The sequence below is a fragment of the Arachis stenosperma genome, chromosome 1 (genome assembly GCF_014773155.1).
Source record: "Arachis stenosperma cultivar V10309 chromosome 1, arast.V10309.gnm1.PFL2, whole genome shotgun sequence".
Lineage (NCBI taxonomy): Eukaryota > Viridiplantae > Streptophyta > Magnoliopsida > Fabales > Fabaceae > Arachis > Arachis stenosperma.
In genome coordinates this window covers 119,635,179-119,649,105 of record NC_080377.1, presented here as the reverse complement: position 1 = coordinate 119,649,105, position 13,927 = coordinate 119,635,179, and the positions used below count along the sequence as shown (strand labels likewise).

The 13,927-nt window shown below is 29.0% G+C and overlaps 1 long non-coding RNA gene and 1 pseudogene across 1 annotated transcript; both read right to left on the bottom strand.

Annotated features, from left to right (window-relative positions):
- Positions 1-649: 649 nt before the first annotated feature.
- Positions 650-1,360, bottom strand: LOC130946710 (NAD(P)H dehydrogenase (quinone) FQR1-like; annotated as a pseudogene).
- Positions 1,361-2,739: 1,379 nt separating this feature from the next.
- On the bottom strand, positions 2,740-5,544 carry LOC130955636 (uncharacterized). Its single transcript, XR_009076839.1, has 3 exons — positions 5,396-5,544; positions 5,244-5,298; positions 2,740-3,009 (listed from the first exon to the last, which is right to left on the bottom strand). It is a non-coding gene; the product is annotated as an uncharacterized LOC130955636 (long non-coding RNA).
- Between the last annotated feature and the right edge of the window lie 8,383 nt (positions 5,545-13,927).

Here is a 13,927-nt window from a genome sequence, read left to right as displayed (position 1 = left end):
TAACTAGCTAAATTAAACAAAGAATAACTTTCTAGTTGCTACACTTGGATCACGTCTCTTTCACTTCATCTAATTCATCAACTGTTTCAAATTCCTCTTTGATCAGTTCAAATTTACCAATCATTTTAAAGTAGATTTTTTGCAATCATCCATCTACAACCATAAGCAAAGACACATATGCAGCCATAAGCAAAGACATATCTATCTAAAAAACAAAGAAATAACCATCTAATGACAATTATAAAAACAAAGAAACATCAGCAATTATATACAAAGAAACATCTACTTTTAAACATAAAAGACACAATTATTATTCAACCTAAAAGAATCTAGCTATTTGAATCTAGTAAATATTTATAAAAGCAGCCCAATGCATATGGTGTCATTTCTTGCCCAAATTTGGCCATAACTGTCTCCAAAATAAATACAAAATTCTCATTTTCAACCTCATTCATGACAAGTGACTAATTCATAAAATTTAAAGGACTAAAATAAAAGTTTAATCTATTTGTGTGCTTGATAAACACACAAGTACTAGAATAAAACTCCATACAAATCAATATCACCTTGAAAAGAAAAAATTGCCAAAAACCTTCGATCATTATGGTGGTATAGTGTTCCTTTCAATGAGGCAAAAATATTATATGCTTTATGCAGCATCCTTGAGCTTCTTGGTGATGGTGGCAAGCATATTCCCCTGATGGAATGCTTGCAGCAATTCAATCTCAGCAACCTGTCTTGTTCCATCACCAGCATAAGTTCCTACTCCATAAGGGCTTCCACCTTTCACTTCTTTAATCTCGAACATGTAATGACAGAACAGAGTTAAGATATATATAGAAGTTTATTTTCTTACGGTGTTGTTTCTTGTCCACCTTCTAGCAAATAGGTGCTGTAGAAGAGTCCAGTAGGCTTGCCTACAAGGTTTGTTGCAATAAAAAAGGTCCAGTTTTGTCAACAAAATCGAAAAACTAGGCAGCCATCATTCTGAACCGCATGGGAAAGTCGAAGATAAGGCCATTAGCTCCATTGAGCATCTCAGATTCAATGATTGGTACATCACTCTTTGGTGGTGCATTCAGCTTATGAAGCATTCCATTAGGTAGTGTCTCATGTACCTGCCCATATTAATATCATTTTTTTCAAATTAGAAAATTTGACTCAAATGGATATTTTGGATATATATACTGGAAATGGAAATCCACATGGTTAGAAATGGTATCATATATTTATATGGTAAGCCAAAAATATTAGTTAATTAATTAATACGTGCTTGCTATAGTTTGGCCTCAACATCTTGTACAGATTTTGCACCTCTCTTTAGTTGTCTTGCTAGTTGCTCCACATGCCTATACATCGAGCAGTAACTGTCAAAATAAAAGAAATAATGTTCTTTTTTGTAAATAAAGCTGTAAAACTAAAAAAAAAGGAAAAAAACTGATTTTATCATTCATTGTAAATTAATCTTGTATTGAAAAAGAAAGTTCCATTTCATCAATATTGTCTTATACAGTTATGAGTGAAAATATGTAAAGTATAAGATCAAAACTAACTTCACTTTCTTATACACAGTGCAGAATCAAGTTTGGCAATATAAGATAACTGAAAAGAATATGAAAATTGCATGATCACAGATCACAAAATGACATCAACCCCTTTAATGAAAAATACTTAATTCTTGAAATTTTTATATATCAATTTCAGATGTAAAAGCATCTATTCTAATGGCAAAAGCAGTAATCTAACACAAGCAAGCACAAAAACTCTTCATCTCTAAATATATTGATTATGCTTTCAATTCAAGTCAAAACATTCATTAGTCAAATTTAGAAGAATGAATTATCCTAAACCGAATCCTGATTACTAAAACCTAATAAAGAAGGCATGAAAAACCTTAAGCAGAAAAGAAATAAACTGTATAAAGAAAGAGTAATACTAAAAAGAAACTATTAGTTATCTCAAAAAGAAATATCCAACACTATAAGAGTTTAATTCTTAGAACAATATCGAGTAAGAATATCCAAAATAAATATTCATAATAAAAAACACAAGTCAAACTAAAACTCTAAGATGGGAAGGAAAAAACCCAGGTCGCTAGAGAGGAGACGCGGTTGATCGACCGGGGTACACGTCAAGGCGAAAGTTGCTGCGACGGTGGAAGAAGTCGTGATGGCAACAGTGTGCAGAGGTGGCTGCAGCACGAGAGGACAATTCCCGCGCCGTTGGATGGTGGTTGTTGGTGGCGTTCCTTCCAGAGTTGTTTCTGATTTCCTTCGCGACGGAGGAGAGGCGGCTATGGGGTGTCGCCTAACAGGGCAGTTCTGGGTGTCGCGGTGGCTGTGCCAATTGGAAAGAAGTGTGGACGGCGCGGTGGGAGTGAGAGAGCGAAAAAAAGGAAGGGTTTTTGTGTGCGCGACTCTAGAAATGAGAGAGAAAAGGAAGTGTAACACCCTACCATACTTAATATTATGCTTAAGTCATAAGACTGAGATAGTAAGGTATTACGACCTATAGAAATAAATAAATAAATAAATATATTATAATAATAATAATAATAATAATAATAATAATAATAATAATAATAATAGAGAAAGAAATACTTAACTAGAAGTCTTGAAAAACGGGTAAAACAAAATCGCAAAACTTAAAAGCGCAACCATCAGAAAACGTAGTTACTTGCGTGAGAAGAAAACTAAAGTTCGATAACATATATGTACAGGTGATACAAGTAGAGAGCCAATAACATAGCATAACTAGCTCCTGACTCAGCCTGCGAAGCCAAAGCTGGCCGAAGAACATATACGTACACATATATACATAATAATAACTCCAAAGAACATGTTCAAAACCCTAGTTCTCCATAAAACCTCTAAGAGGTACATAAACAAAGTATTCTTACATACAAGAGAAGAAACTATACGTATATATACATCAAAATAACAAGGAAAGATCCCAAAATAAACCACTTCGCCGCAGAACCTTCAAACGCCTACCGAGGAGCCGTTCAACCTGCATATGAAAACAACAACACAGTATGGGGGTGAGAATCGGAGGTTCTCAGCATGGTAAAGGTGCCACGTATATAATATATAAGGTCATGGGAATGCCAAAGGCAATCATAGAACGCCAATATACGGTTATAAGACTTAAAACTCTAAGCAGAAGCCATAAAAGGGGTAGGTTACCTAAAGAATTCTAACCTTACATATTTTAAACCTAACATTAACTCCAAACCAGTCTACCTTTCCTCCGCTCCTCCATCACCAATTAGTTTGCATAGACAAATAAGCAAACAAGGCAAGCACAAGTAACTTACAAGTAATACAGATAACAAGTACAACAAATAGCATGTTATAATCGTGTAGGCATTCCCAAATAGTTCACAAACAAGCAATTTAAACAATGTGCACATGATGTATGCCTGTCCTATGGCTATTGATATCAACTGCCAGTTACATAGCCATCACGATATGTTCTCAAGCTCAAAAGTACACCATGGGGAAGATCCTCAAGCTGACATGGAGAAAAGAACGCCCCCAAGCTCAACAATATCCATGGAACGAGTTCCAAGCTGACATGGGGAGAAGAGACAACACCCCAAATTGACACGGGGAGAACAATATCCCCAAGCTGAATGTTAACCATGGGAAAAATCCCGGCTGACATGGGGACAACGCCCCAAGCTCAAAATCTTCAATCATTTCTCATAATCATCGCTTTCATTTTCGATACTAATTCATATCTCATCTCATCATTCTCACTTTTACTTAATCCATTGATCATACATTTTAATGTTCTTGATTAGTTAACATTATCAATCCTCAACTTCTTACATTATTCTCTTACTTGCCTCATGCGTTTCATAATGTAGGGAATCAATCATTCAAGTCTTAACATCATAATTCATTCACATATACTCTTTCTTCTTATATAATTCATCATTCTTACCTCTTACTTCATCCCCAAGTTACCTTAAACTCCCATCTTCCACTAATTACTAAGTTTATCAGTAAGATCTAAGGTTAACAGGGCAAAAGTAGGGGTTTAGAGGTTCAAAACCATATTTAGATCATAAAAATACAAGTGCTGAAAAACAGAGTGTGTGCGTACGCACACATGTGCGCGTGCTCACAACCCAGAGAGGAAGCAGAATGTGTGCATGCGCCTCAACTATGCTAGCGCCACCAACAGAAGGCCTATCCTGGTGTGTGCGTGCGCACACTTTATGAAGAATACCATGTGTACGTGCGCACAGGTAAATTTTTGCTTCTGTTGGGTGCGCGTGCACAGCTGGTTGCGTGGGCTCACATCAAAAAACCTGGTTCTGCTGCAACATTCAAAATTTCAGTTTTTTGCACCAAATTTCTGGCGTCCATAACTTTCTCTACAGAATTCGATTTTTCGTATACTTTATATCATTTTCAAGCTTTTAAAACCTTCCTTAATTTGAAACAAACCTCATCTTTATAAAAAATTTGTAGAGTAAATTATGGACTACCAAAGTTCACCAAAATTCACTTTTTACCAAAATATTCTAAATCCCACTTTTTACCAATTCACATTCGTTACCCACAAACCTGCAAATTTTTCACATAACAAGTCCCTTTTTACTAACACCAACCACTAGCACATAAATTCACACCATTCCATAAAAATCCATACATTAATTCTAACATTCACCATTCCAACCACAACTACAACTTTAAAATTTCATTAATTTACTTCTTCAATTCATTAATAACAACCCATAAATCATCATTAACCAATCAACAAGTCATAACCACAAAATCTCATTGACATATACCAACAACATCATCAATTCACCATTATTAGTTTCAATAACACATTCTCATTAATTTCATTCATCTCATTGCCATTAATTCCAACACAAATCTAATCATCAAGTTATCATCAACATCACAAAGCTAACCATTTAATGCATAAAACCCTTTTCAACTTATCCTATAGTTCTCTAACCTAAGTTTTCACAAACTCTTATATATTAAACACGCGAAACATAAACCATACTTTGGCCGATTTCCACGTATAACCCGAGACAACCCCACAATGCAAGCTCACAAGTTCCATTTCCAAAAATTCAGCCACCAAAGTTGTTCCCAAAAGCTCCAATTCACCCATTCAAACTTCAATCTAAAATAATTTCAATCTAATTTACATAATTCACTAAATTAGCACTAGGTACACAAAATTAGATAACCCATAAGGATTTAGAGTCTGATTACCTTATTCATTGATGATTAAAGTATAATCCAACAATTATCCAATGTTAGATTGCACCTAAACCACCAAAATCATCAAAATCACTCAAAACTCAAACCAATTTCGCACATAAAGGGAAAACAGAACATTGGGCACGAATTTGAGAGAGAGATACCTTTTTGTTTAGATAGAATTGAAGAGGACTCCGAGACGAACGTGTGGCCGCAAACGGCTCGTCAATCGGAGCTCCGGATCAAAAGTTATTTTGGTTTAAAGTTCAACCTAGGTATGTTTTGTGAGAGAGCTTCATCCCCCTTCATGCTGAGTTTCAGCGTGAAAATGAATGGCAAAAAGGGAAGGAGTGCTGTTTTATTCAATTGGGCTGAGTTGGGTTGGGCCTTGGTCCAATATGGGTCCGATCCACTCGATTCAGTTCGTTTGATCTAATTTTCGATCAAATTTATTGAAATTAATATTAAAATTCTTGTTTTAATTAATTTTATCTTATTTTAATATAAAATTTACATTTTTAATTTCTTTTATTAAAAATTAATTTATTAATTAATTACTTGCTAATTTTATGGAGTTTACCAGAAGAATTTCTACTTTTTACGATTTTTAATTAGGATTTATTTAATTAGTTATTAATTATTCAAATTTAAATTTAAAAAATTTAAAATTAATTATTAAATAAAATTATTTAAAAAATTGGCTAGTTATAATTAGTTACATATACTTTTTCTTATAATATATGCTTGTTTGTTAATTTTGGAGTAGCTGTATTGTTGTCTCTATCGTTGGATGCAGAAGATTTTAGGATTTTGGAGATTAATTTAGTCTGAATTTAAAAATTTTAATTGGGACTACTAAATAGAACTGTCAAGTGTTACTCACATAGCCGTTAACAGGCCACATAATTTTTTTTAACTGTGTTAGTTAAAATAGATAAAAAAGCTAACTAATTAACTAAAATTATTTTTAAAACGAATTTGATTAAAAAAAATTTGAAGATCAAAATAAAAATGATGGGATCTTTCATATGCTAATTTAACTATTTACTTTTAATGGATTATTTTGAGGTTGGGAATATGATTAATTATTATGACACGTGAATAGGGCTGAAATCATAAAAGCACAAAATGGTGGAGAGCAAATTAAAGTGGAAACAGAACAGAACCAAGAATATTTTTATCAGGCCTCTCCTTTTTCTTATTTTTATGCTCATTTACGTAGAAACAAAGTTGCCGCATAAGTCATAACATTCCCCCCGTCCTCAGTCAAATTTTTTATTATTTATCTTTTAACTAAATCATTAATTATTTGTGCATATGCATGTATTGTATATATTTCATAAAACTGAACTGAGATGTTAGTTGAATATGCCAGCTATCCCAGTATGGCTTAAATTAAATTAAACCAGCTAGGTAGCCATAGCTTTAAGATTTAAAAGAAAATTTGCTGCTATGCAATGTCTGAAGTAAATTATTCAGATTTCTAAACTTTATCGAGATGATATGAATGAAGATTTATTTACATAAGTTCACCAATTAAGTGATGTATTGTGTATCAATTTGTGCGAATTCATTCTCGTATTATAACATATTTTGTTTTATATAACTATGGATTTTTTATTCTATTGATCTAAATTTTACATAAAACCGTGCAGAAATCTTTGGATCTCTCATCTTATAAACTCCTCACTCTTTCTTATTTTCTTTGATGTGGGACTAACTTCATACACTCCTCACGCTTGCAACATTAGCAGTTTCCTTAAGTTTATTACGTGTCATTAGAAATGTTAATTGCTAGAAAGAACAACTTAAGTTGCAAGCATTACTCCTTAAGCTTGCTTTTATTATTATGATGAGGAGTAACACTAGTTAAGCAAAAGCTAATTAAGCAACATAGCTGTAGCTATTTTCATTGTCATTGCCTCGGTTTTGGAAGAGAAATTGGAAGACTTGGCACGCAAGGAACCACAGTGTTTCCATGAAATTTTGTTGTTGAAAGAGATGGATCGATATCTCTGCTGAGGACAAACACCATTCTCTGGGTTCGAGTTGTGCAATTCACAGCCACAGTTTTTATGGTATGGCCTGCGCTCAACATTCGTATCCTTCGTTGATATGCTTCCTTCCAGAACCCCCCGAAGCATCATCATTTGAGACGCTCCAGTCGCCATTATTATTCTTTCTTCCTCTCAAACTTGTATTACAACCAAAATCTTTGTCAGGGAAGTTAGTTAATGTGATATATATATAGAGAGATGAAGAAGAAATCAAGAGGAGGGAAATTAAAATAAATTCAGATTTTGGTTTTATTCCGAGCACGTAAATTTCGAGAGAAATTAAATTTAGTGTTGAGGGTTCTAGCATATAAGTGGAAGGTTAATCATAAGGAGACATAGATCACAAGGGAGAACAATACAAGTCTCTCTAATTTTTGTCAGCGAAAACAACACTGCAGATCAGAGCGTGTATATATATATATATATATATAGGTCAGGTCTATGGTGGCACAAGTAATGGTGCCTAGTGGTGGCTAGTTGTTGACTCACCAATAGATGTGTGACAGCTGGCCAGAAGTTTATGAAAGGAAACTTGTTTAATTAGTAATAAATGATAAACATGCAGTAACTTATCAAGTGTTACTGTGACGGTAAAATAAAAATTTGAGCACCAAAAATTAAACGGGTTGTATGCTAGGCCAACAAAACTTGGGTTGTTTTCCATTTTTTTTTTAACTAAACTAGTAGATAACCAATGTATAATACATGACTAAAAAATAAAAATCCAATTTACAAGCAAGAGAGGAAAAATAAAAAAGAAAGAACAGAGAAAAACACCCTCTATAACCACTTCTTTGCCCGAAACTGTTTTTTCTCTTTACTGGTTTCTAATTTTTGTTTTTTTATAAAACTATTATTTATGTTAGTATTCATAAACAGTGACATATTTTACAAATTATGGACGTTTAATTTAAATTTTGTAATATTAATTCAAAATTATATGAAAATTTTTATATTTTAAAGTTGTAAATTTTAATTAAAACATATTTTAAATTTTTAATATTGAACATTTAAATCTCTTAAATTTCCAAACACACAAAACAATCTATAATATTTACTCTTTTGTGACACAATACAATCTCCTTTCAACTTGATTCTTGTAATCGAAATGATTGGTTTGAAATTTTTAAATAATTTTAAAATCTGTTTTGATAATTGTAAATTCTTAGAAAGAATTTTATCTTTATCTTTATAGTAATACAAATGGGGAGCTCATTTGCTGACGTGGCGCTCATACGTTGAGTCTGGGAGTTTATTTGCTTACGTGTCGTCACTAGAAATTTTTAGATTTATATTTATAAATTATAAATTATTATTTGCTCAGGTTGTTATTTTCAAATTTTAAGTTTGGGTTGTTTTACTTAGGTTGTTATTTTTTAAATTTTAAATTATTTTATTTGTTTGGGTTATTTTACTCAGGTTGTTATTTTTTAAAATTCAAATTATTTTATTTAAGTTATTATTTTTTAAATTTTATTTAGATTTTATTTAGATTGTTCTTTTTTATATTTTAACATTATTTTTAAAAAATCTGTTAATTCTTTTTAGCATAATTTTTTAAAATTTTGTTGATTTTTTTTAAATTGCAGCTACATAAATTCTTTTAAAGAAATTTAGAGTTTTAAAAAAAATTACGTTAATTATTCTTGCGGTTGTTACATACTAATATTACAATAAATAAATATTTACGTTAGTTTAGAATTTTTAAATTATTATTTATTTAAGTTGTTATTTTTAAATTTTAAATTTAGGTTGTTTTACTTAGTTTGTTATTTTTTAAATTTTAAATTAAAGTCAACCAAATTTTAAAAAATTTAATTATGATGCAACTATAAAAGGATAAGTTATGAGAGATGTAAAGCACCACAATTTAAAGTACATCAATCTCTTTCTTTACATATATCCAAAATCTCGCTACTTATTCCAATGGCTGATATTCACAAAATTGCTGACATCAATCCTACAATCGACAATTTGTGTGGACGTATACGAGTGATATGGTTATGGACACTATCAAGTTACGAAAATTCTCCATTGCCATACTCAATTGAGATAGTTTGACTCGATGAAGACGCGAGTTTTCTACTAATATCCTTTTATCCATGACTCCAAGGTTATTTATTTATTTATTTAAATTAAAGTCTATGTACATTGGATTAGATATTAAATAAGTCTATATTTAACTTTTTCTTATGTTATTTTCTTTTTTAAGCAGGCATCGAATAAAATTTGGGGTCATTGATGATTCTGACTGTGCATGTTATGTAGTCTTTGACAAGGAGGCAAAACAAGTTTTGGAAGAGAGCTGTGTAAAGATACTTGATCCACTCCTATTGGTAAGATCTAACCAATATTTATTTCTAAAAGCATTAGTGAAGATATTTTTATTGGTACTTTTTATATTATTTATTATTAATATATTATGTAATATCCTACAAAAAGGAGATCTATCAGATACACCTACACTTTTACTCAACCTAACTGATAAGATCTTTCTCTTCATCGTTGAAGTTCAAATATATGATATTTCATATTTTTCACCTTCTTATAAAGTTAAGAAGATGACTAATAATGTGGATCTCATAAATAAATTCAAAGAGGCTCACCCTATTCAAATTGTGAGTATATATAAGTGTACTTCTATTAAAAATTAATTTATTTTTTGCTTTCTTAGTCATTAGTAGTATATAATTTATAAATAATAATTAATTATAATTTTAGGATATTGACTACACTGGTGGTTTTGTTTCCAATTTCAAAGACATCATCAATCATTGAAGGGGAGAAAGTAGAAGGTACTAAGGTATTTGTTCAAAAAATATTTATTTTGTTTGTTCTCTCAAAATTAGATCTTAATTTTATTCAAAAAATATTAGTGAGATAAAATCAAAGGTTAGAAAGAAGTCTTTAATTTAACGTGATTTTTTGTACAGAATTTGTTGTTTGAATTCTCCATTGAAGTTGCGGCCAATGATGAATCTGAATTGTTGGAAAGTGCTATTACACCAACTAAGTGACTATCTTCGGAGTCGGAAGATTCGAAGGTGGAAGGAGATACCTCAACTTGCAAGAAGATCAAGATTGAGAGAGAAACTTGAGAGAGAAACTTGAGAATTTGGATGCACATGTTTTGGAATCTCTTTTAGAGTCTATCTAATAGAATAATGCCAAGCATATGTTTGTTTTGGTGGAAACATTGTCTTTTCTTGAGTTGTTATTTTTCTTTTGGTTCTTTTCGATTTTTATGCTTGAAATTTAGAATTTTTTTTAAATATAAATTGAAGTTATTTGGTTATTACTTGTGGTTTTATTTTTAATTTGATTCTCACCGTTGATATTCTGATAATTTTTAATTTAATATTTAATGTCATAAAGTTATAAATTTCTTCTTTGAATTATTGTTGATACAATTAAGTTAGTTATTAATTTTTAATGTGTACTTATTTAAAAAAATCTAATTATAATTTTTAATTAAAGTATTATGTTTATAATTTTAAATTTAAATTCAAATATACTTTTTTTTAATTTTTACGTAAGCAATTGGGTTTGAGAATATTTTTTAAAAATTTATATAATTTATAAGTTACTATGCTAATTACAAAGGATTATAATAAAGATGTAAAATTATTTATATTATTTAAAAAAAATATAATACTGTTTAAATTTTAAAAAAAGTATAATAAAGTTAATATTGTTTATGATGAAACAAAAAAAATTATTTTTAAATTAATAAATTTCTATATTCCTAATGGACAACGGACGTTTGATTAGAAAATTTTATTTAAAAATTAAAATTTATACTAGCTAATTAGAAAATTCTATTTTAAAAATTTTAAATTTAAATTTTTAATACTAATTTATAATTAAGTAAGTTTTTAACCATTTTAATTTTTAAATTTAGATTTTTTTACTTGCCACATTTATAAATTTTTATTATTATCTTTTTAGATTGTCTCTCCACAATAGAAATACTTTCATCTTTTTTTCTCTTTTTAAGTATTTTTTCTAAATTTACGTAATTTATAAGGTTATTAATTTTTAGATTGTATTTAATTTTATTTATTTTTATCGATAAATAATAGGATTGATACTATTTATGATGAAACTAATAAAAATTATTTTTACATTAACAAATTCATATATTCTTAATGAATAACAAACGTTTAATTAAAAAAGTTTATTTAAAAATTTTAAATTTGCACTAGCTAATTAGAAACTTCTATTTAAAAATTTGAAATTTAAAACTCTAATACTAATTCCTAATTAAGTGGCTTCTTAACCGTTTTGATTTTTAAATTTAAATTTTTTTTATTTGTCACATTTATAATTTTTTTTCTATTTACTTCGTTTACATTATTATTTTTTAGATTATAACAACAGAGGTACTTTTATCTTTTTCTCTCTTTTTACTTATAAGTTGTTCATTTTCAATCTCTTTACCTATAAGTTAAATTTATTGATCGTGAGATTAAACTTATATTTATTTGAAAAAATATACTTTTATAAAAAAATATATATTATTTTCTGTAAAATATGTTTACGTAACTAAATAAACGAGAATAAAAAAAGAAATTAAAGCAGCCATTGAAAATAAAAGCATTTTAGAGAGACACAAAATACATATTTTTAATGGGTATTTGTGTATGACTATCTCTTTCATCATTTTTGTCTCAGTAAATAAACACCATACATGTACTCCTGTGTCTATGTTTTGATGGACATGTATACCAAAAACAGACGCTGTCATGTGTACTACCTTTTTTTTAATAATATAAAAAATTTGATAATAAAAATGTATTATGTATAATGTATATATATTTTTAATTGGTTAAAAAATTTATTTATTTGATATTTTTAGGTATATATTGGAAGATGCAAGAAATCCAAAGAGAAGTAAGATTATATTAAAGAGAAAATTGATATTAAAAAACAAAGAAAATACAAAGCAAAGCACAATTCAAGGTAGATTTCATATAAAAAAATAAATTAATTATTTTATCATTTTTGTTTTTAGGTTAGAATAATATTTTTTTTATTTGGTATTTTTATGTATGTCAGTTCTATATATTTAATTTTTATTGGGTATACAAAATAACTAATATGTCATGAGTATTTTGGCCGAATGAAAACCCATAAAATACAATATTTTCTATATATTATTTAGCTATTGACAAGTAATAAATTATTAATTTACATTGTCTTCGTAATATGTTACTAAATTTATTTATGAAAAAATTACAGGAAATTCGAATGATAGTTCCAATGGTGTGCATTTTCAATCGGTGTTGTCGAGCATTACAAATAGCATTAATACGGATTTATTTTGGGATGATTTTTTTTGGAACTTGCTTATGGGAATGTACATGCACTTTATGTATTTTGATTTTCCTACTATTTATTCAATTATAAACTTTAACAGAAAATATGTTCAAAACTAATATCTCGAGTTATCTTATTAAGTAATAACCCAATACCACATTGATCAAGGTCTCCAACTACTAATCTACACTCTGTAGATGAAAAAAAACAATGTTCTAATATTAGTAATAGTAGTAATTCGAGTATCACACATGAAGCATATGATAGTCCATGTCATCAGACAAATCAACAACATCTTCAACAAATATCAAATAATATCTATCAGTCACTATATTAACATGTTTTTATTACTTAAAGACCAAACATTTAACTTTTTAATTGGTCAATTAAAAATAATCACTGGTATATGCTAAATAATTATTATAGATTTATTGGAGTACACAAATCGAATTAGATTGCAAAGGGATGTAAGACTGAATAGGAAGACTATGCTACTTCAAAAGAAACATGGTAAGATAAGCATGATAGATTGTAATTATCACAAAGCTAAAATTTTACTTCTTTTATCTTTAATACTACCTTCATAATATATATTCATAATTCAGCTGATTCAAATATTTAACATATATTTATTTTTCTTTTTTTATAATATAAAGTACTTGATGTATTATCTCTAATGATTACAGGAGTAAGTACATTTAATTCAAATTTAGATACTAAAGAATTAGAAGAAGTGTGCATAGCTGAAAAAAAAAAGACACCTAATACAAATAGAAACATTTTTGAAGGAATTGACTACAAATCTTTCAAAAAAAATTTCAAGAAGTTGAGGATATTATTGAAAATACGACTATTTTAGATGATTCTGTGCAAATTTAATACCCAGCCATATTCGATATTGCTGAGAATACAGGTAATTTAAGAAGTAGCAATATGAGCACTTTATTATTTACTATTGTTATGCTTTTTATAAACAAAAAATTATCGTTTAGTGTTCAAGTTTTAAAATTCAAACTAAGATATGATTATACATTATAATTTTTGTATTTGAACATTGATTGATTGTAAAACTTAAATCTTGAGGTTGGCACAATGAAATTGTATTATATGATCTCATCTTTTTAATCTATAAATTGCATTCTTCGGTAATCTTTTATAAATATTATTTTTATACTTAACATGGTGAAAGAAAGGTATATTTTTATATAAAGTATTTGTTGCAGATATAACTAAAATAATTTATTATCTTGGTGATTATTAGATGTGATAGATATTGGTGACCCAGAATTTTTTGTCGGCATTGCGACGCCATGATGTGGT